The sequence below is a fragment of the Scardinius erythrophthalmus genome, assembly GCF_964197995.2.
Source record: "Scardinius erythrophthalmus genome assembly, chromosome: 24".
NCBI classification, from domain to species: domain Eukaryota; kingdom Metazoa; phylum Chordata; class Actinopteri; order Cypriniformes; family Leuciscidae; genus Scardinius; species Scardinius erythrophthalmus.
Genome location: NC_138244.1, coordinates 32,871,076 through 32,895,090, shown reverse-complemented (window position 1 = coordinate 32,895,090; position 24,015 = coordinate 32,871,076). Strand labels below are relative to the sequence as shown.

General features: G+C 44.5%; 1 protein-coding gene across 5 annotated transcripts in view; it reads right to left on the bottom strand.

Moving 5' to 3' along the window:
• insc (INSC spindle orientation adaptor protein) overlaps positions 1 to 24,015 on the bottom strand; it is a 102,862-nt gene that overhangs the window by 74,061 nt on the left and 4,786 nt on the right. The window contains exon 1 of one of the 5 annotated variants that reach the window (XM_081356243.1): positions 15,450 to 15,547. The exons of the other annotated variants lie outside the window; for them this stretch is intronic. The gene's annotated coding sequence lies outside the window, so the exon portion shown is untranslated. Of the gene's footprint in view, positions 1 to 15,449; positions 15,548 to 24,015 lie in introns of those variants that run through there. 5 annotated transcript variants of the gene reach the window in all.

The window sequence follows — 24,015 nt, the reverse complement described above, 5'->3', positions numbered from 1 at the left end:
TTTTGAACAGATAATAACTGATAATAATCATAAATGTGTCTTGAGCATCAAATCATCATATTAGAGTGATTTCTGAAGGATTATGTGACACTGAACACTGGAGTAATGATGCTGAAAATTCAGCTTTGATCACAGGAATAAATGACACTTTACTGTATATTTTTTCACATAGAAAACAGCTGTTTTAAATTGGAATAATATTTCAGAATATTACTGTTTTTGTTTGCATTTTTAATCAAATAAATGCAGCCTTGGTGAGCAGAAGAGACTTCTTTTAAAAACATTAAAAATCTTACTGACCCCAAACTTTTGAACGGTAGTGTGTGTTTTCTGGCCTTCATCAGCTCCTGTGGCAGATGATAATAGTGAGGAGGATCAGGAGAGAGATGAGAAAGTGTAGAGCCTGTCCTGCGGTAAGCAGAACTACTTTCAAAACACTTAGGCCATGTCATGAGTGTAGGAACCCATAACCGTGTTACAGATTATTTCCACATCTGCATAGTTGACGATTACCGCAATTCACTAGAAATGTAATGACAGGCGTTTGTAAACCATGTTTTCCGCCAAAATAAAAGCTTGATGCAGTTTGCGTCAAAATAAAAGATCATGTGCTTATCTCTTTCAAGTATAGAAATTGTTACAAAACTAATTATGAAAGTGTCCTTTATTGTTTTAGTGCATTTGTTTTACAAAATATGGCTATAACTGTCATTGGATTAATATTATAACTATTATTATGTGGTAGGTGTAATGTAAATAGAAACTGTAACTAAAAGAGGTTTGAATATTTCTTTGTTTAATTTGCACACTGAATATGGGTTGGAGCTTTTAATTTTTAACTCTCAAAGTGCACCAGATTGATGAATTTAACATTAAAATGCACAAAATTTTCTTATGGGGGAGCATGCCCCCGGACCCCCTTAGAAGGACCAAGGTTCACCCAACACAGTTTTACCAAAAATCCTGTGAGAAACACTGGTATTGCTATGCCAATGCAGATTATAGCTTGTTTTAGGCTTCACTCTGTAGTGTGCCAAGTGCCACCCCCCCCCCCAAAAAAACAAAATAGTGCCCCTTTTTTGGTTTAGGCCACTGCCCCTTAATAAGTCTGTGCACGGCCCTGGTGTGTTGTGTAAATGCAGATGTGACGTGAGTGTTAGCTTGATGACTGCAGAAGAGCAGGTCTGCTGTGTGTGTTGTGTGTGTTGTGTAAATGCAGATGTAGCGTGTGTGTTAGCTTGATGACTGCAGAAGAGCAGGTCTGCTGTGTGTGTTGTGTGTGTTGTGTAGATGCAGATGTAGCCGTGAGTGACGTGTGTGTTAGCTGTGTGTGTGTTGTGTAGATGCAGATGTAGCCGTGAGTGACGTGTGTGTTAGCTGTGTGTGTGTTGTGTAGATGCAGATGTAGCCGTGAGTGACGTGTGTGTTAGCTGTGTGTGTGTTGTGTAGATGCAGATGTAGCCGTGAGTGACGTGTGTGTTAGCTGTGTGTGTGTTGTGTAGATGCAGATGTAGCCGTGAGTGACGTGTGTGTTAGCTGTGTGTGTGTTGTGTAGATGCAGATGTAGCCGTGAGTGACGTGTGGTTTCAGTGATGTTACTGCGGTCCAACGCTTCATCTCCCGCCGCTGATCTAAATTGAAGAGCTTCTATTCTCGTCCTGTCCTTTCCTCTATAGTAATTGTATTACTATGCCAAAAGAATATGCCTTATCTTCTGATTACTGGCAGAACGCCACCAGTGACTCAGTGAGCTTTAGTGCTCATTCCATGATATTTATTGATGTATCCCATTTACATTATTCAATTTCCCCAACCTGCTAACCATGAAGCCTGTCCTCTCTCCTGATGCGTTTAATGGCGTCCAGCGGGAGGGCTGAGCTTTACTCCGTGCTGGAAGTGGCTATCTGTGATCTGGGACTATGAATAATGCCGTCTCAGTGACTCAGTGAAATACAGGTTTCTCCCACTCCCAAAGAAACAAACAATTCGGAGCTTTATGAATTAAGCAAGAACAATTTTCTCTAAATCTGAACATAGTTGAGCCAAACCTGTCAGTCGCAGAACAGAAGAGAACAGATTTCAGGCTCAGTTTTCACAGAATGTTTAGTGACTGTGCTTTGCCTTTGCGGGACATTACTGTTACACAAAGACTACACAAATCAATACAAACCTCACAGAAGACCACCTCACCATTCAGTAACAGACATGCATCGGGCTTGTGTCTTTCTTTGTATGAAATGCATCAAAGTGTCATGACAATTTAGTCTCATGTAATTCCACAAAGTTAGTCAGAAAACAGAAGCAATCAAAGCCTATATTCCGTGTGCTATAGAGCTCGGAAGTTCTGCTCCAGACGGGATGGTTTCCACTGAACGCTCCCTGTGCTGTGTGCTCCTCGAGAGCTCTCATTAAACCACTACAACCTGAAGAACACGAGTCAAGCATGTCATGACCAGCCGTGTCGTGTCAAGAGCCACTGGAAATGATCTCACCATTTCACTATAAGAGCCAATTTCACTGGAATCAAGTGATTTGATATCGTGATGACTGAAGGTGGGCATACACTGTGTGATTTACATCTCGAGTCTCAAGAAGATTCAGTTGAGTCTCTGTACTCAAATAATATTTGCAATCCAAAATAATATTTGTGATGAAAGCTGTACATTTCTATAGATATACAGCAGACTTAAGCACTCCAGAATCTGTTGAGTCTATTCTAATTTATCGTAGCCGCACCAAATCAATGATGTTATCATCATATTAATCTCAGAAACACAAGCAGAGGTAGAGGAGTTAGAGGAGTTAGAGGAGGTAGAGGAGTTAGAGGAGGTAGAGGAGTTAGAGGAGGTAGAGGAGTTAGAGGAGTTAGAGGAGCACACTCAGGTGTTCAGCACATGCCAGGTCCACTCACTCTCAGCCAGATCCAGAACGCAGAACAGATGTCAGGTGGTTTTCCACAGAAATGAAGTGTTTCTTCTACAGACTAGGCTAACTGCAGTAGCTGACAGACCTGGGAGACTTTTGGTGTCATTAGAGACAGATATCTGTTAACCCTCCTAAACTTTTCAGAAACGGGTCACTCATTGGCTGTTAGTCGGGATCAGTGCGAGGAACCTTTTACTTTTAATCAAACGATATAAAACTAATTTCCCTGAATTAGTAATAATAAAATGATGCACAGTCCTCACAGTCCTATGACAATTATTCATAGTCCCAGATCATAGAAATTATGCTCTTGGAGGATTTTAGGCCTTTTAGATCTTATTTTTGTGCACATTTCTCTATTTCACCATCATTTGTATAAACAATATGCAAAATTTTGTAAATTCACTCCAGTAAGAAAATATGAGAATGTATTTTGGCCAGGAATAAAAAATAACATGACTTCATGATAGCACAAGAATTTTAGATGTTATGACTAGAAAATGTACATTTGGATAGTTATTTAGAGATTATTTTAACAATTTCTCAGAGTTTGCTATTACATATAATTTTGAAACCATTAAAATCGGTCAAAAATGAACAAAAAGCTTATTAGGGCTAAATCTTTTTTTTTTTATTGAATGATTTCATGATACTTCCTCACATAGTGAAGATATTTAGTGTGTTTCACCTTTCCCTCACCGAGCTCAAAGCGATTCCCAGAGCTGAGTGTTTTCTCTCTCAGTCCACTGAGGGAATATCTCCATCATAAGAGCTTGGATCAGTATAAATCTCATCTGTCACAGAGATGTTGAACCCATAGAGAAGAGCGTGATGAGGGAGCGGGCGAGTGCTCCTGATCTAAACCAGCGGATACTGGGAGTGAACGTCCACAGCAGCTCCCAATCCCACAGACACACAACGCCATTTACATTTACAGTTATGCACATGGCAGTCGCTTTTATCCAAAGCAACTTACATTTCATTACAAGGTACACATTTACACTCTTACCATTTCTTGCTTTCCCTGGGAATCGAACCCTTGACCTTGGCGTTGCAAGCGCTAACGCTCCACTGTTTGAGCAACACCAGACACAAGCCCTGGTCGTACGATCTGATTCTAGTCTTAGGTATAGAGGAAGACTATTCCACAATAGGAAGAGCACGGTCACCCCTCGTCTTAAGTCTAGACCTCGGAACCACCAGCAGTCTTTGTTGAGATGACCTCAATAATCTAGTAGAGTTATTTCATTTCAAAAGATCAGAGAGATATTTTGGAGCTAATCAGTTCATGGCTTTAAAAAACAAAAGCAGAATTTTAAAATCAATTCTGTAACAAACCGGCAGCCAGTGCAAAAACCAATGTAGTATTGGGTAAATATGATTAAATGTCCTTGTGCCAGTCAAAAGCCTGGCTGCTGCATTCTGAACATCTGAAGACGACTAATATTGGATTGACTCATTCCAATATAAAGAGAATTACAATAATCAAGTCTAGATGAGATGAACGAAAGGATCACTCTCTCAAACTCTGCAAATGCTAAGAAACTCTTAGCCTTAGATAATAATCTTAATTGGGAAAAAAAAAACTAGATTTAACTGTTATCTGTGCATCAAATTTAAGAGCAGAGTCAAAAAGTTTTACATGGGGGACCAAATCTCCCAGGTGGCCATCGGGAGTAGCAGAGACCCCTGAGGGCCTAAAACCAATGACCTCAGTTTTGCTCTCGTTTAGATGTAAGGAAAACCAGGACTTAATATCAGACAAGCATGCTGATAAAGAGCTTAGGAAAATACTTTTTTGTATCTTTCTTTAGGGGCAAATAAATGTGGGATAGGGATAGGGTTAGGGTTAGGGTTAGGGTTAGGGTTAGGGATAGGGATAGGGATAGGGATAGGGTTAGGGTTAGGGATAGGGATAGTCCCCAAACGGAGCGCATACAACAAGAACAGAGCAGGGCCCAGATCGGAGCCCTGAGGGACTCCATAACCCAAAGCAGAATCAGAAGAAGAGAACCCGTCAAGACAAACAGAAGACGTTCTAGCATTCAGATAGGACTCAAACCAATTTAGAGTGCATCATTCAATACCCACACACTGTTCTAGTCGTGAGATCATATTTGTGGTCCACTGTATCAAAGGCAGCACTTAAATCTAAGAGTAAGAGTCTCACAGAATCCCCTGAGTCAACAGACAATAAAGTATCATAAAATCTTTTAATAAAGCAGTACAGTATAAAATAACAGTCCATAAAGCTGACTCGGGACTGTGATATGTTCTAAACCCAGATTGGGATTCTTCAAAAACACTATTTAACTCCAAATGACTCTGCTGTTTTTCCAATACAACTTTCTCTAAGATTTTAGAAATAAAAGATAAATTTGGTCTATAATTGGAAAGTATGGTTATGGCCAAGTTGTTGTTTTTTTATGGTTGCATGTTTTAGGTATTTAGGAACAACCCCTGTGAGAAGGGACATTTATTATAGCTAAAATGCTAGGCCCAACAACATCAAAAATATGGAGCAAAAAGACGTGTCGGAAAAATGTCGTGCAGTCATGTGGGAGGTTAAGTTAATAAGGTCTTTAAGTGAATTGAAAGAAACTGTCTGAAATTTCTTAAAGGATGAAACACCCTTAGTGGGAAAAAGTATACTTTATTGTATTTGAAATATATTCCTTTTTATCACATTGCAAATATACAAACAAAAATGTTTTACTATCTTTAAGTTAGTAAAACAAATCTTTGTAACAATGCACTGAAAGTATACTTTCAGAATACATTATTAAATACCCTGAAGTGTAGTATATTTTAAGTTAAATATTAGAGTAATTTAGAGTAATTCTTCATGCTTGGAATTCACTTCATTACTTGGATATAAATTGCTTTCAGAAAGTATTAAAGCATATTATGCAAAAATGCATTGAAAGCCCATTTAAAACATATTTAAATAAAGTGTATGCAATGTATAGCTAAGTAATATTTGTTTATTAATGTGCATTTGTTATTGAAGACCACGTGTGCAATTTGTAGTATTTGGAATAAGCCAAAGGTATTACTGAGCATATACGGTTTACTCCAATATAACACACTTATGGTATATTGATTGTATGTTTCGACACTCGCAATTAATTTGTAATGTACTTGTAACACAAATAAAGTACACTTTTAATTTCACTAATCAAGTATGTAATTAGTCCCTACACAGGCATATATAGGCTACTTAAAGTATAGTACGTATACTTGAAGTTGTTCCAATTTAGCACACAAAAGTACACTAAATACATTTAAAATTATGCTTTACTACAATTTAATTACAAGTAAAATATACTTTGTACAAAATTAGCACACTTCAAGTTAACTAATCATTAACACTCTTGAAGTATACTGTATTAGTCTGGCTGCAAGTATACTTAGCATATGTTTTTCCACCAGGGACAGAGAGAAAGAATAGATGATAAACCATATAAACAAGAGACAATAGAGATGAACAGGGCTTCGGTGAACAATGAGGTATTCTTAGAGTGAACTCTCGATTTTGATTGGCTGACAGATAATCCCAGGGTGTTGATTAATGAATCGTCAGTAACTCCACAGCAGGTTTGTTTCTAATCGGGATGCTTAAACAGTGGCATAAAGTACAATGTGAAAATAGAGATATAAGATTACCATTATATAAACGTAACTGCGGTATAAGTGTAATAAATCCACAGGTCAGACGCTGCTTTCAGCCCTGCTGTCCCAGTGTGTGTTCATCAGGTGCTGGCTCACTCCCAGTGTTACATAACCACTGCATCCATCATTACTAATCACCAGTATAAACACTTCCTCACTGTTATTTGCTCATGAGTGCATGTACTCAATCGCCAATGAAAGGACCAAACAGCAAATAATGAAAACTAAACAAACCGTGGGTGAGTCAGTGCTGAATCTGAAGACTGCAAACGCTCATACGCTCATCAGTCTCATCCTGACCCCACGATCCACTGCTCTCATCCTGACCCCACGATCCACTGCTCTCATCCTGACCCCACGATCCACTGCTCTCCTCCTGACCCCACGATCCACTGCTCTCATCCTGACCCCACGATCCACTGCTCTCATCCTGACCCCACGATCCACTGCTCTCCTCCTGACCCCACGATCCACTGCTCTCATCCTGACCCCACGATCCACTGCTCTCATCCTGACCCCACGATCCACTGCTCTCATCCTGACCCCACGATCCACTGACCCCACGATCCACTGCTCTCATCCTGACCCCACGATCCACTGCTCTCATCCTGACCCCACGATCCACTGCTCTCCTCCTGACCCCACGATCCACTGACCCCACGATCCACTGCTCTCATCCTGACCCCACGATCCACTGCTCTCCTCCTGACCCCACGATCCACTGACCCCACGATCCACTGCTCTCATCCTGACCCCACGATCCACTGCTTTCCTCCTGACCCCACGATCCACTGCTCTCCTCCTGACCCCACGATCCACTGCTCTCATCCTGACCCCACGATCCACTGCTCTCATCCTGACCCCACGATCCACTGTTCTCCTCCTGACCCCACGATCCACTGCTCTCATCCTGACCCCACGATCCACTGCTCTCATCCTGACCCCACGATCCACTGCTCTCATCCTGACCCCACGATCCACTGCTCTCATCCTGACCCCACGATCCACTGCTCTCCTCCTGACCCCACGATCCACTGACCCCACGATCCACTGCTCTCATCCTGACCCCACGATCCACTGCTTTCCTCCTGACCCCACGATCCACTGCTCTCCTCCTGACCCCACGATCCACTGCTCTCATCCTGACCCCACGATCCACTGCTCTCATCCTGACCCCACGATCCACTGTTCTCCTCCTGACCCCACGATCCACTGCTCTCATCCTGACCCCACGATCCACTGCTCTCATCCTGACCCCACGATCCACTGCTCTCATCCTGACCCCACGATCCACTGCTCTCATCCTGACCCCACGATCCACTGCTCTCATCCTGACCCCACGATCCACTGCTCTCATCCTGACCCCACGATCCACTGCTCTCATCCTGACCCCACGATCCACTGCTCTCCTCCTGACCCCACGATCCACTGCTCTCATCCTGACCCCACGATCCACTGCTCTCCTCCTGACCCCACGATCCACTGCTCTCCTCCTGACCCCACGATCCACTGCTCTCATCCTGACCCCATCCTGACCCCACGATCCACTGTTCTCCTCCTGACCCCACGATCCACTGCTCTCATCCTGTCCCCATCCTGACCCCACGATCCACTGCTCTCATCCTGACCCCACGATCCACTGCTCTCCTCCTGACCCCACGATCCACTGCTCTCATCCTGACCCCACGATCCACTGCTCTCCTCCTGACCCCACGATCCACTGCTCTCCTCCTGACCCCACGATCCACTGCTCTCATCCTGACCCCACGATCCACTGTTCTCCTCCTGACCCCACGATCCACTGCTCTCATCCTGACCCCACGATACACTGCTCTCCTCCTGACCCCACGATACACTGCTCTCCTCCTGACCCCACGATCCACTGCTCTCATCCTGACCCCACGATCCACTGCTCTCATCCTGACCCCACGATCCACTGACCCCACGATCCACTGCTCTCATCCTGACCCCACGATCCACTGCTCTCCTCCTGACCCCACGATCCACTGCTCTCATCCTGACCCCACGATCCACTGCTCTCATCCTGACCCCACGATCCACTGTTCTCCTCCTGACCCCACGATCCACTGCTCTCATCCTGACCCCACGATCCACTGCTCTCATCCTGACCCCACGATCCACTGTTCTCCTCCTGACCCCACGATCCACTGCTCTCATCCTGACCCCACGATCCACTGCTCTCATCCTGACCCCACGATCCACTGCTCTCATCCTGACCCCACGATCCACTGCTCTCATCCTGACCCCACGATCCACTGCTCTCATCCTGACCCCACGATCCACTGCTCTCATCCTGACCCCACGATCCACTGCTCTCCTCCTGACCCCACGATCCACTGCTCTCATCCTGACCCCACGATCCACTGCTCTCCTCCTGACCCCACGATCCACTGCTCTCCTCCTGACCCCACGATCCACTGCTCTCATCCTGACCCCATCCTGACCCCACGATCCACTGCTCTCCTCCTGACCCCACGATCCACTGCTCTCCTCCTGACCCCACGATCCACTGCTCTCATCCTGACCCCATCCTGACCCCACGATCCACTGCTCTCATCCTGACCCCATCCTGACCCCACGATCCACTGCTCTCATCCTGACCCCACGATCCACTGCTCTCCTCCTGACCCCACGATCCACTGCTCTCATCCTGACCCCACGATCCACTGCTCTCCTCCTGACCCCACGATCCACTGCTCTCCTCCTGACCCCACGATCCACTGCTCTCATCCTGACCCCACGATCCACTGTTCTCCTCCTGACCCCACGATCCACTGCTCTCATCCTGACCCCACGATACACTGCTCTCCTCCTGACCCCACGATCCACTGCTCTCATCCTGACCCCACGATCCACTGCTCTCATCCTGACCCCACGATCCACTGCTCTCCTCCTGACCCCACGATCCACTGCTCTCCTCCTGACCCCACGATCCACTGCTCTCATCCTGACCCCACGATCCACTGCTCTCATCCTGACCCCACGATCCACTGCTCTCATCCTGACCCCACGATCCACTGCTCTCCTCCTGACCCCACGATCCACTGCTCTCATCCTGACCCCACGATCCACTGCTCTCCTCCTGACCCCACGATCCACTGCTCTCCTCCTGACCCCACGATCCACTGCTCTTATCCTGACCCCACGATCCACTGCTCTCCTCCTGACCCCACGATCCACTGCTCTCCTCCTGACCCCACGATCCACTGCTCTCCTCCTGACCCCACGATCCACTGCTCTCATCCTGACCCCACGATCCACTGCTCTCCTCCTGACCCCACGATCCACCCCCACGATCCACTGCTCTCCTCCTGACCCCACGATCCACTGCTCTCCTCCTGACCCCACGATCCACTGCTCTCCTCCTGACCCCACGATCCACTGCTCTCCTCCTGACCCCACGATCCACTGTTCTCCTCCTGACCCCACGATCCACTGCTCTCCTCCTGACCCCACGATCCACTGCTCTCCTCCTGACCCCACGATCCACTGCTCTCCTCCTGACCCCACGATCCTGACCCCACGATCCACTGCTCTCATCCTGACCCCACGATCCACTGCTCTCATCCTGACCCCACGATCCACTGCTCTCATCCTGACCCCACGATCCACTGCTCTCATCCTGACCCCACGATCCACTGCTCTCCTCCTGACCCCACGATCCACTGCTCTCCTCCTGACCCCACGATCCACTGCTCTCATCCTGACCCCACGATCCACTGCTCTCCTCCTGACCCCCCGATCCACTGCTCTCCTCCTGACCCCACGATCCACTGTTCTCCTCCTGACCCCACGATCCACTGCTCTCCTCCTGACCCCACGATCCACTGCTCTCCTCCTGACCCCACGATCCACTGCTCTCCTCCTGACCCCACGATCCACTGCTCTCCTCCTGACCCCACGATCCACTGCTCTCCTCCTGACCCCACGATCCACTGCTCTCCTCCTGACCCCACGATCCACTGCTCTCCTCCTGACCCCACGATCCACTGCTCTCATCCTGACCCCACGATCCACTGCTCTCATCCTGACCCCACGATCCACTGCTCTCCTCCTGACCCCACGATCCACTGCTCTCCTCCTGACCCCACGATCCACTGCTCTCATCCTGACCCCACGATCCACTGCTCTCCTCCTGACCCCACGATCCACTGCTCTAATCCTGGCTCTAATCCTGACCCCACGATCCACTGACCTCTGACCTGGGTATCTGGGTATTCACACGCAATATTTGAAGGTGCAGAAACGTTTGGAAGATGCTGACAACATCTAAAACGTAAGCAGTATTACATATTTACAGTTAACAAAACATAAAATATTCACAAATTGTTTATATCATAAATATATTTATGTAGTTACATTTTTTCCATTTTATAGATGTATTTTAGATCCCTTAACTCAGGGGCGTCCAAACCTGATTTAAACAGGGCCAGATGTGATGTTGTGGACATGCCTGGCCGGATACATCTCCTTCATATATATATATATATATATATAATTAATAATATTAGCCTTCATGTTTTGGGAGTCTTGAGTTGGGATGCAGCCATAAATTTATTTTCATTAACAAACAGTAACATCTGTAAAATTTTAACAACCTAATTTTTAAAGGGTAAAATTTAAATATTCTTATTGAGTTAGAACTCTACTCTTTTTAAATGTAACCATTGGTGTCTGTAATTTGCCCTATATTTCATTTCTCCTTTAATATTTAAAGGGATAGTTCACCCAAAAATGAAAATTCTGTCATCATTTACTCTCCCTCAAGTTGTTCCAAACCTGTATGAGTTTCTTTCCTCAGTTAAACACAAAAGAAGATATTTTGAATAAGATTGGTAACTAAACAGTTTCTGGTCCCCATTGACTTCCATAGTAGGAAAAAAAAAATACTATGGAAGTCAATGGGGTCCATCAACTGCTTGGTTTCCTGACATTCATCAGAATATCTTCTTTTGTGTTCAACAGAACAAAGAAACTCATACAGGTTTGGAACAACTTGAGGGTGAGTAAATGATGACAGAATTTTCATTTTTGGGTGAACTATCCCTTTAATACATGTCTATATTAATAATATAATAAAATTCGATATGAATATCACACATTTCTGCCACAATACCATGTTTACAGTAAGTGTTACTACAGTAAATGCATGGTAAATGTGTGTGATTTGTTAACACAGTGTTCCTCCTGTTTTCCGTGTCAGTGCTGTTGAGAATGTCAGCGCTGTTTCATCCATCTTTAAACTAGTTTAAATCACAGAACGCAGAACTGGATCTCACTGCGCTGTTCAGTGGTCACGTGATCGAGACCGGTCAGCGAGTAAACGCACTTGAGCTTGCGCTGCGCTATCTTTCGGGCAGAGATAATAAATGCTCCGTGTGCACGTTACTTGTACTTGTAACTTGTGGCACGTTTCAATGACACAAGTAGAGCTGTTTCGTTCCGCTTTTGGCGCGTTTAATGTTTCTCATAAGCAACAGAAATGTGCTCATCAGTTATCACATTTTGTTTCACTCATGGTTCACTGCAACACCTGGCCTAAAATCCAGTGCCGTCACCTCGCGTTGACACTGTGAAACTGTATGGCGAGCCACATGTGTGAAGCCTCCTTTATCTCCTGTCCTTGTTGAACCTCACCCAGACACATCATTTCATGTATCATAAACACAATAGAATCCACAATTAAATCCATTCATTAAAATATTCATTGACTAAATAAGGATTCATTAACATTTGTTAATGCTTGCAATTTAATGGCCAAAAGGATACTGGGCCCAATTTTAACGTTCTAAGCGCAAGTTCACTCAGGGCGTGTCCGAATCCACTTTTGCTAGTTTAACGATGGGAAAAATGGTCGGTGCTCCCGGCGCTGGTCTAAAAGGCTTGTCCCTATTCTCTTAATGAGTAATGGGTGTGTTTTGGGCGTAACGTGCAATAAACCAATCAGAGTCTCATCTCCCATTCCCTTTAAATGCCAGTTGCGCTCGAATCATGGCGGATTCACTATTTACATGACAGAATTTGATAGTGTAAAGAGCGAAGGCGTCTCAGAGCACAAACAGAACTGCTCGTGCGCGAGGTCAAAGTGCGCAAGCAGAACATCTACGGGACAAGCCGGATTCACCATATCTTTATGGACACAATAATAATCTTTTACATTGTAATCCTTTTATTTTAAATATTTGGCATGTTTGTGTGCTGCTGTGTGTGTCCCTGTGTGTGTAATAAGCAGAGTGTGTGTGTAATAAGCAGAGTGTGTGTGTAATAAGCAGAGTGTGTGTGTAATAAGAAGAGTGTGTGTGTAATAAGCAGAGTGTGTGTTTAATAAGAAGAGTGTGTGTGTAATAAGAAGAGTGTGTGTGTAATAAGCAGAGTGTGTGTGTAATAAGAAGAGTGTGTGTGTAATAAGCAGAGTGTGTGTGTAATAAGAAGAGTGTGTGTGTAATAAGCAGAGTGTGTGTTTAATAAGAAGAGTGCGTGTGTAATAAGCAGAGTGTACGCGTGTTGTGGACCCACCTATAGGTGCACATTTACTAATGCGCTCTTTAAATAACAAAAAATATATATTGCTCAGTCTATTTATGTTGCCTCAAAATATCAACGCTCCAACAGTGTGCCAGAACACACTCGTTCTCAGACCAGCAGCTCATGGGCCACAAATGGGTGCAAATGCATGTGCAATTTAAACAACGTGGCGCAGGACGTGAAAATAATAACTGCGTCGGGCTGAAACTAGCAAAACACACTTGCATCGCGCTTGGCGCTGCGTTGCGCCGGGTGTAAGATAGGGCCCACTGTCTGTAAAGTTGTTCATAGGTAAATTTAGGTTTTAGTTGCTGGCAATACATCAACATAGTATGTTTCAGTGTGTGTAGAAACATAAGTAAATGTATGTGTGGTAGAACAAGATTTGACCTAAAAAAAACATATGAATAATGTGTCTGTATAATATTATGCTTTGGAAATAATGAAATGAGAAAATGCAATATGAAACTCAAAAGCTTAAATAGATGCAATCCTATATTTATGTTGTATATCTAGTTTACAAATACTTTTATGTAATTAGTTATAAACTTTGTAAACAGGAGAATAATCTTCAGATTTCTCGGATTTTGTCTAACTCTAACAAATGGACGTCAGAGTGGGTCATCGTATTGGCACGTCTGGTATATGCTAAATATCAGAGTTTCTGTAATGAGCAAAAAGTGATCAAAAGGGCAGGACTGGTACACTTGATTCCAGTTCGCATGGATATGCAGGAATTGACTTAAAATTCTGTATTATGCTGCCAGACAAGTAATTTGGCGATGTCAGTTTGTAAAGAAAGACTTCACGCCTGCGCTCATACGTAACCCCTCCACCTGGGTCCTCCTCGCCCCGCTCTGTGCGGGCCTCGACCCCGGGGCTCCGGCGGGGGACTCAGGCACTCTAACGAGGATAAAGACTACACGCCTGCGCACATACCCCTCCACCTGGGTCCTCCTCGCCCCGCTCTGTGCGGGCCTCGACCCGGGGCTCCGGCGGGGGACTCAGGCACTCTAACGAGGCTAAAGACTACACGCCTGCGCTCATACCCCTCCACCTGGGTCCTCCTCGCCCCGCTCTGTGCGGGCCTCGACCCGGGGCTCCGGCGGGGGACTCAGGCACTCTAACGAGGCTAAAGACTACACGCCTGCGCTCATACCCCTCCACCTGGGTCCTCCTCGCCCCGCTCTGTGCGGGCCTCGACCCCGGGGCTCCGGCGGGGGACTCAGGCGCTCTAACGAGGCTAAAGACTACACGCCTGCGCTCATACCCCTCCACCTGGGTCCTCCTCGCCCCGCTCTGTGCGGGCCTCGACCCGGGGCTCCGGCGGGGGACTCAGGCACTCTAACGAGGCTAAAGACTACACGCCTGCGCTCATACCCCTCCACCTGGGTCCTCCTCGCCCCGCTCTGTGCGGGCCTCGACCCGGGGCTCCGGCGGGGGACTCAGGCACTCTAACGAGGCTAAAGACTACACGCCTGCGCTCATACCCCTCCACCTGGGTCCTCCTCGCCCCGCTCTGTGCGGGCCTCGACCCGGGGCTCCGGCGGGGGACTCAGGCACTCTAACGAGGCTAAAGACTGCAGCCGCCAGCGTCCGGCCGGCCTCCATTACACATATATACAAACGCGCATATCTATAGACTAAACACATGATACGCGTGTGCACGCCGTCAGCGTTTACACAGATTCGTGTTTTTGAAGTTTACACGGAGATGATAACGTTCTCTAAATTTTCCAAAACTTGCACCTTGGATCCTGTTTCAAAGTTTGCGTTCTCGAGCTCAAACACTCGAGCACAACGCGGATGAGCGGCCAGAACACAATTAGAGTTTTCTGTTTTCTGTTAGAACGGTGTGTGTTAGCTAGCTAAGTTAATAACTAATGATCTTTGCAACGGAAGTGAATCAACCAAAACTAACATTATCTGGACAATAACTTTATTCTAGATCTGCTGTAAAGCCTAAACAATCTCTGTTACTGTAATCTCCTGTTGTCACTGTAAAGCTGCTTTCAAACAATCGCTATATAAATGAAGGTGACTTGACTTGATGATATACATGATGACAGTAGACACTGGATAAAAGTCCACCTGACATCACTTCCTGACCTCAACACAACATTATACACACAAAACTCCAATAATACTCTCCATCAGTGCATCAGTCTAATAAACCAGTGTCCATACAATAATCTCTGCATTTATACTACAGTGTCAGACGTGTTCCTCATCTTCACACAGATGGACAGAGGGATGTATTCAGCAGAGGAACAGATACAGACAGACAGAGATAATGTGTGTCTTACCTTACAAACCGACTAAAAGTCTTGCATAGGCTCAGATGACGGGAGGTGGTTTCTGTCAGGAGCTAACGCCACAGCTAACGCCACAGCTAATGTCTTCAGGAGCTCAGCGAACATCTTCAGCGTTAGAGACGCTCGTGTCCAATGGAGCGGTGAGACTCCCAGCAGACGGCAGGCAGGAGACACACACCTCCAGCCTCTTAATAATGAATGAAGTGTAACTAGACTCTCAGATGCACATCATCACTGCTGCCATGATAACACACAACCTTCCCTACCAGAATCACACACTATCATAATATCATTTAGTGTTCATTTATAACTATATGCCAACCAAGCGATCACTAAAAATACTATGGCAGTGAATGCTTATCCCGAAAGAAAGGCATGTGAATGTCTACAGGAGTTAGCTCTGCATCTTCACTGAGGAGAAACCCTGCTGAGATCAGGCCCTTCCAGCTGAGCACTGAGACACACACTGTGTTCGACATGCAGGAGGATCTGGGTTACTGAAGCTGGGTTACTGAAGCTGGGTTACTGAAGCTGGGTTATAACACTACTTCTGATTGTATCGATATCAATGAGGATATTTATGCATCTTCTGTATGAAGACACTAAAGTGTGTATGTGTTTCCAGTAAAATATTGTCATCTTCAGATCTTAGTTTGTCCTACAGGGAGTGGGATCACTGTAACCTGTTTCTGTGTGTTGTGTGAGAGTGTGTGTGAAGCCACAGGTCCCGCCGACACACTCCTGGAGAGGCTGATCAGAGCACCTGAAGACTCCCTGTGGGACGTCCTTCACACACACGTGCCGAAGGGTTCGCGTTACGCTCTCCAGCAGCCGGTGATACCCAAACACACCTGCCCTCTTCATCTCCAGATGAGGACCGCTTCACTCCCATCATACTCACACCATCATACACACTCACACACATCGCTTGTGATGCACACTGGAGGCTCTCTGCTAGATAAATACTTTTACACGTCCATGAGAGTCTGGTCAGTAATATCTGGATCATATCAATGACATTATGTTTATTAAACGCAGTTTACTCGTCTTCTTTATATGAAATGATAACATTTCGCTCTGTTGTGACTCTTGCTGCAAACTCGTTTTGAAACATTACGTAATATTAAAGTATGATCATATGCTGTGACTGACAATACAACCACAAAATACACCAAAAACACAACATTCACAAAAGTCATCACTTTTATCCGTGTGCTGTAATCCACATCTTTAGAATCCACACGATTGTGAGGAACAGATCCAAAGTCTAAACTTTATTCATTTATTATCTATAAAATGCTTAATGGGCAATTATAAAAATATCTTTATGATATAAAATTTTGTAAATAGTTTAATTGTAAACATAAAAAAATATATATCTTTACAATTAAATGTTGCCAAAACACCAACATATTACAGTTTCAGCATCAATCCAAAAATACCAAATTAACCTTTGTATGTCTACATGTTATGTTGTAAAGGGTTAGTTCATCCAGAAATGTAAAGTCTGTCATTAATCCTCTCCCTCATGTTGTTCCTGTAAGACCTCAGACCACAGATGAAGATCTTTCCCTCCGGTGACAGCTACAACTACCACTCTCAAGGCCAAGAAAGGGTTAGACATCTAGGGCTGCAACAACTAATAGATAAATATCGATTATTATCGATAAATAATAAATCAATAATCAACAAAAATATCATCAACGAGTCTGATAATCGATTAGTCGCGTCTGCGCACTGTGCTCGGAAACACAGTCGAGAATAACACATTTATTTGGAGTAAATGCGAATGTAAAATAGCGGAGGACACAGGGAGAGATGCTGAGGGTTCATGATCCAAGCAGTCTGAAACATGAACATGAGTTATATTTATAATCGCTTCAAACTAAACCATAAGCGTGCGTGTGACAGACTGTGTGCTGTTTACTGCCTCTGACACGTGTTTTACCTCAGCGCATAGCATACATTTGATGGTTATATTCTTATCTGTAAAAGGGTTATAAAGTCCCGCGAGTATTTTCATTTAGCACATTCTCAGCACAAGCGAGTCCTGTAGACTTCAGTGTTCGGTGAACGAGCGCCGGTGCGCGCATGCGCGTCAAACAGACCGAGCGCAATAACTCTGAATACACACTTCGCAAAAATATTTGTTGTTAGAAATGTTTTATTTAGTCGCTTTAATGTCTGCTTTAAAATAGTAAGCAATCAGTTGTTTTTAGGTTTAGAATGTAATGTTATTTTTTTGCTTATAATGTACAGATACTTTCACTATATTTGTTTGCATAGGCTTTTTATTAAAAATACATTACTTTATACAACAAAAAATATTTGGAAGCATTGGGCATGATGTGGAAAAATATATTACATTTTTATTATAATAATTTTTAGATTTTCCAGCAGGCAATCGACAAATTCATCAATTATCAAAATAATCGTTAGTTGCAACCCTAAATACATCATTAAAGTAATCCATGTGAATGCCCTGGTAAGTCTGCCCTGTGTAAGCCTCCCCTGCCGGCAGTGGCGGATTTAGCAAATCGGGGGCCCAAGGCGAAGGTAGGCTATGGGCCCCTCCCCATCCAATCTTTAAAAGAGAACGAAAAATTTTTTTTACCGACTGTATGGTGGATAGGCAGGTAAAGCTAATCTACGGGGAAGTAAAGGTTAGAGAGGGGAAAAAAACATCCCCTTTAAACACTTCTTTACTCCTAAACAGAAACATGTTACAATGTTTACATCATGGTATAATTTCTGGTAAGCTATGGGTTTCTGGTAAGCTATGTTTGTTTTTTTTTTTTTTTTGCTTGACAAATTTCACCATTTCGATTCAATTCTTGTGATTTGATTCAATATTGACTCATTTGGATAAATATTAGGTAACGTTTCACAAGATAGGCGTTACTTTATCTCAAGAAAAAAAAGCCCTATCAGCTGGTATAATTTAAGGTTAAAATAAGTAATATAGTACACATATTTAGCCAAATACTCTCTATAGCTCTTTTCTTCTAGCCAATTAAATGGCTTTCCTGAGGTAAATGTTATGTGACGATTGTTCTCCAGCTGTTTTACCTCTTTCTGCGGTTGAAAAACACTTATTGATCGATATTATGAATGAGGAATATACATTTCGGTAAGTTATACTGTATCTTTCAGCATTGTTAATTCGTGTTTATTTACTATTCAGTTCACGTGCCGCTATAGGAATCTGTTACGTCACATTAAAACGGCGAAACGGTATTTTGTTTGAATTTCGTAATAGAATTGACAGAATCTGAGAGCTGAGATTTGTTTAAATATCATGATTCATAAACTGCTCAGTTTTGTCTGTCGATCTCCGTGTCCTCTTTGCGTCACGATTTTTCTGTGCGTTGGACGTTGTTGTTCCTGATCTGTATCCTCAACAGTAGCCGTAAAAAAGTTTGTCATCTTTGGCAGCGTTCCCAAATACTTATCAGCGTCTTTTCACTTTTGTCTTTTATTTGAGCCGCTTGGGTAACTTCGAAACTTTACATTTTCGCGTTTAGACTCGTCTTGCTCTGTTTGTGTATTTCCCAGTCCTCCTGTTACTGCGTGTTGTTTATCTTTCGCGCCGCGCACCTTTACAGACTTTTTGCTTTCCTCCCGCTTCCTCCTTTTTTCAGCACCGCTTGGGTAGCTATAGCTTCGCTTAATTTTTACTCTGTCTACTACTCTGTACACTCTGTCTGTCACTCTGTCTGTCACTCTGTACACTCTGTCTGTCACTCTGTCTGTCACTCTGTACACTCTGTCTGTCACTCTGTACACTCTGTCTGTCACTCTGTACACTCTGTCTGTCACTCTGTCTGTCACTCTGCACACTCTGTCTGTCACTCTGTCTGTCACTCTGTACACTCTGTCTGTCACTCTGTACACTCTGTCTGTCACTCTGTCTGTCACTCTGTACACTCTGTCTGTCACTCTGCACACTCTGTCTGTCACTCTGTACACTCTGTCTGTCACTCTGTACACTCTGTCTGTCACTCTGTACACTCTGTCTGTCACTCTGTCTGTCACTCTGTACACTCTGTCTGTCACTCTGTACACTCTGTCTGTCACTCTGTCTGTCACTCTGCACACTCTGTCTGTCACTCTGTCTGTCACTCTGTACACTCTGTCTGTCACTCTGTACACTCTGTCTGTCACTCTGTCTGTCACTCTGCACACTCTGTCTGTCACTCTGCACACTCTGTCTGTCACTCTGTACACTCTGTCTGTCACTCTGCACACTCTGTCTGTCACTCTGTACACTCTGTCTGTCACTCTGTCTGTCACTCTGCACACTCTGTCTGTCACTCTGCACACTCTGTCTGTCACTCTGTACACTCTGTCTGTCACTCTGTACACTCTGTCTGTCACTCTGTCTGTCACTCTGCACACTCTGTCTGTCACTCTGCACACTCTGTCTGTCACTCTGTACACTCTGTCTGTCACTCTGCACACTCTGTCTGTCACTCTGTACACTCTGTCTGTCACTCTGTACACTCTGTCTGTCACTCTGTACACTCTGTCTGTCACTCTGTCTGTCACTCTGCACACTCTGTCTGTCACTCTGCACACTCTGTCTGTCACTCTGTCTGTCACTCTGTACACTCTGTCTGTCACTCTGTACACTCTGTCTGTCACTCTGTCTGTCACTCTGCACACTCTGTCTGTCACTCTGTACACTCTGTCTGTCACTCTGTCTGTCACTCTGCACACTCTGTCTGTCACTCTGTACACTCTGTCTGTCACTCTGTACACTCTGTCTGTCACTCTGTCTGTCACTCTGCACACTCTGTCTGTCACTCTGTACACTCTGTCTGTCACTCTGTCTGTCACTCTGCACACTCTGTCTGTCACTCTGTACACTCTGTCTGTCACTCTGTACACTCTGTCTGTCACTCTGTCTGTCACTCTGTACACTCTGTCTGTCACTCTGTCTGTCACTCTGCACACTCTGTCTGTCACTCTGTACACTCTGTCTGTCACTCTGTACACTCTGTCTGTCACTCTGTACACTCTGTCTGTCACTCTGCACACTCTGTCTGTCACTCTGTACACTCTGTCTGTCACTCTGTACACTCTGTCTGTCACTCTGTACACTCTGTCTGTCACTCTGTCTGTCACTCTGCACACTCTGTCTGTCACTCTGTACACTCTGTCTGTCACTCTGTCTGTCACTCTGCACACTCTGTCTGTCACTCTGTACACTCTGTCTGTCACTCTGTCTGTCACTCTGCACACTCTGTCTGTCACTCTGTACACTCTGTCTGTCACTCTGTACACTCTGTCTGTCACTCTGTCTGTCACTCTGCACACTCTGTCTGTCACTCTGTACACTCTGTCTGTCACTCTGTCTGTCACTCTGCACACTCTGTCTGTCACTCTGTACACTCTGTCTGTCACTCTGTACACTCTGTCTGTCACTCTGTCTGTCACTCTGTACACTCTGTCTGTCACTCTGTCTGTCACTCTGCACACTCTGTCTGTCACTCTGTACACTCTGTCTGTCACTCTGTACACTCTGTCTGTCACTCTGTACACTCTGTCTGTCACTCTGTCTGTCACTCTGCACACTCTGTCTGTCAATCACTTCTTTTTCTCCGTCAGTTCTTTGGCACAGCCTTGTCACTTTCGCAGATGTGCAGTAAGTGAGATAATGGAATAGTCCAATGTAGTGAGGCGGGGGGCCCCCTCCTGTCTGCGACACTAATGATTTAATGCCATTTTTCGCAAATGGAGTTTTAGAAATATATAATAAAAAATAATAAAAAAAACTTAAGCATAAGTTAATAGGGCATTTTGGGGGCCCCTAGGTAACTCGGGACCAAGGCAATTGCCGACCTTTGCCTAATGGTAAAGTCCGCCCCTGCCTGCCGGGATGAGGAACCCTTTCCATAGTTGCACTTCTTGCTCCATAACCAGAGCCTGCTCAGGGTCCACCACCGTAGGGAAGACCCCTAGACATCTAGGCGGAGGAGATCCGAACTGAATTCTGTAACCCTTTAATAGTGTGAGCAGGTTTTATATAGAAACCCCACGTCCTCTGTTATGACGGAGTACATTCTCTAGCCTTTAATTTACAACGAGGCACAAGACAAGGGTGCCCTTTATCCCCAATGCTGTTTGCACTGTCATTCGAGCCCCCAGCACAACTGATAAGACTGGAAAATGTCTGTTCAATTTCAGTTAAAGGGACACTTCACCCATTTGCATTAAGCTTTGTATTGTTAGAAACCCAGTCATATATTATAATAAATGTGGATTTTTCATCCATTTTTCCCTGAGATGGGAGAAATAAGGATTTAAGTGTTTTACTTCCTGCTTATTATGACGTAAAAATCATCATTTTGCGTCATAATAAGCAGGAAGTCACATTTCATTGAAAAGTGTAGAGACTACAGACACTCGTTCCTCATCTTTCCCAGGGGGCGGGAACCGCTCACGCTACAGGCCTATTACAGATCAGTGGGTGGGACTTGACTTTCTGAAAACTAAAAGCAATATCCTCCATCTTGTTTGGAAGCTAAGCTAACAGGCGCTGTGGAGACAGATGTAAAGTTATGACAATAGCGGAGGAGAGTGCTCAATATGATATAGAGGAAGAGGATTTCGGAAGTCTGATGCTTGAATCAGGTGTTTGTGGCTACCCCTTTACAAGCCGCATTATAGCGAAGAGCAGCCGAGGCAGAAGACCTGCCTGCCGCGGACGAGGAGCCCGGACTGGCTCGGGTTAGGGCGGACTGGTGGCGCCAGTGATCTCACTATGCAACTACGAACCGCTACGAACACAGAGATAGAGTCCGACTGTGGCAAAGAATTTCAACAATGACAATTTCTCCTGGACGAAATCTCTGAATCAGACGAGGACACGGACGTTTGTGTTGTGAATCAGACGAGGACACGGACGTTTGTGTTGTGAATCAGACGAGGACACGGACGTTTGTGTTGTGAACTATCCTAGTTTCGCACCGCATCTGACTGAACATCCAGGTAACGTTACAATGCAATAATTCACCACTTCGAAAGAAATACAAATGAAGAGTAATTCACTAATGAGTTCGCCAACTAACTAGACATTTTGTGTGAAATTAATTTCAAGCTCTGGTGGTAGCTAGCCTTGTAGACGGAAGAGTTATTTCTCTTAGGCAGATATGCGCTTTCTGGATTAGTGGGAGTGGCTTGCGCAGCTGTGCAATGTGGTGCATTGTGGGAGTTGGTGTCTTTCATACAAATGCGTCCTGAAGTTACTTTCTTTCTTTCCTCGGCCAAGAAGGCACCAAATTCAAAATTAATTTTACATTTCGACTACATATATGACCCACTTTCAATAAAGATCAATGTTCCCATGGGTGAAGTGTCCCTTTAACTCTTACAAACAACACACATCACATGCAGATGATATTTTACTGTTTATTCTGGATCTTCAAGTTTCATTTCCCCAGATACTGAGGGTATTTGAAAAGTTCAGTATGCTCTCTGGGTAATTAATTGGGATAAATCCTCTTTGCTTCCTCTTAATAGTATGGCTAAGAAAGTCATGCAATATTTCCATACAAACTTCAATAAGTTATTTAGGCATTGTTGTTCCTTCTTCCCTCCATGGTAAACCTGATGCCAACTATCTACAAATTCTAACTACGGTTGAACAAGATCTCCAGAAATGTACCTTGTTGCCACTATCATTACATGCCAGAATAGCGAGTGTTAAAAATGAATGTTTTGCCACGAATCAGTGTTCTCAGTTGCATGGTTCTGTTACCTGCACCTCACATTCTTTTGGCACAAACTAAATTCTAAGATTTGTAAATTCATTTGGAATGGCAAGCAACCCAGACTGACATTTGAAACACTTCCATCTTAAACACTGCAGCGTGCAAAACATAATGGGGGATTAGCGCTTCAGAATTTTTAATTGTATCATAGGTCCTCTAAAAAAGCATTCATTAAGGATTGGTTCGACCCGCTCGACCCGCTCTCTAGGGTTCCTTGGAGAGAGATAGAGGAGAGCTTAGCAGGCAAACACAGGTTACAAGATATACTGTTCTCTGGGCTAAACAACAAGCAATGTATGCAAGCTTTTGGCCCAATCATGGCCAACACAATAGTGTGTGTAATAAATGCTGGATGTGTAATCAGTTACATTTAATAAAGACTGAGTGCAAATGTGTCTTAATGTGTTTAAACCCTTTATTCAAGCCCACACACACACACACACTTGAACCTCAACACCAGGGGCTCGTTCTTCGTACGTTGCTTATTACATCCGAGATCAAATGACACATCCAAGATGATATCATCGTGCTAATCATGATCTGGCTAATTAGGTTCTTCGAACACACTTGCCGGATATGATTAGTATCGCTGGATTGAGTTATCTGAGATAACTGCGCGTTCATGCGCTGGTTAAAAGGGGATATGTATCGATAGTAGAAACATTGATCAGCAACGCTGCTATTGGCTGCTCAGCGTGGCCAAAGAGCGCGCTCAGTTTTTCTCCTCAGCAGAGTAAGAACTAATAGTCGAAGTTTATTCTGAATTTTAATGTTTAATCAAA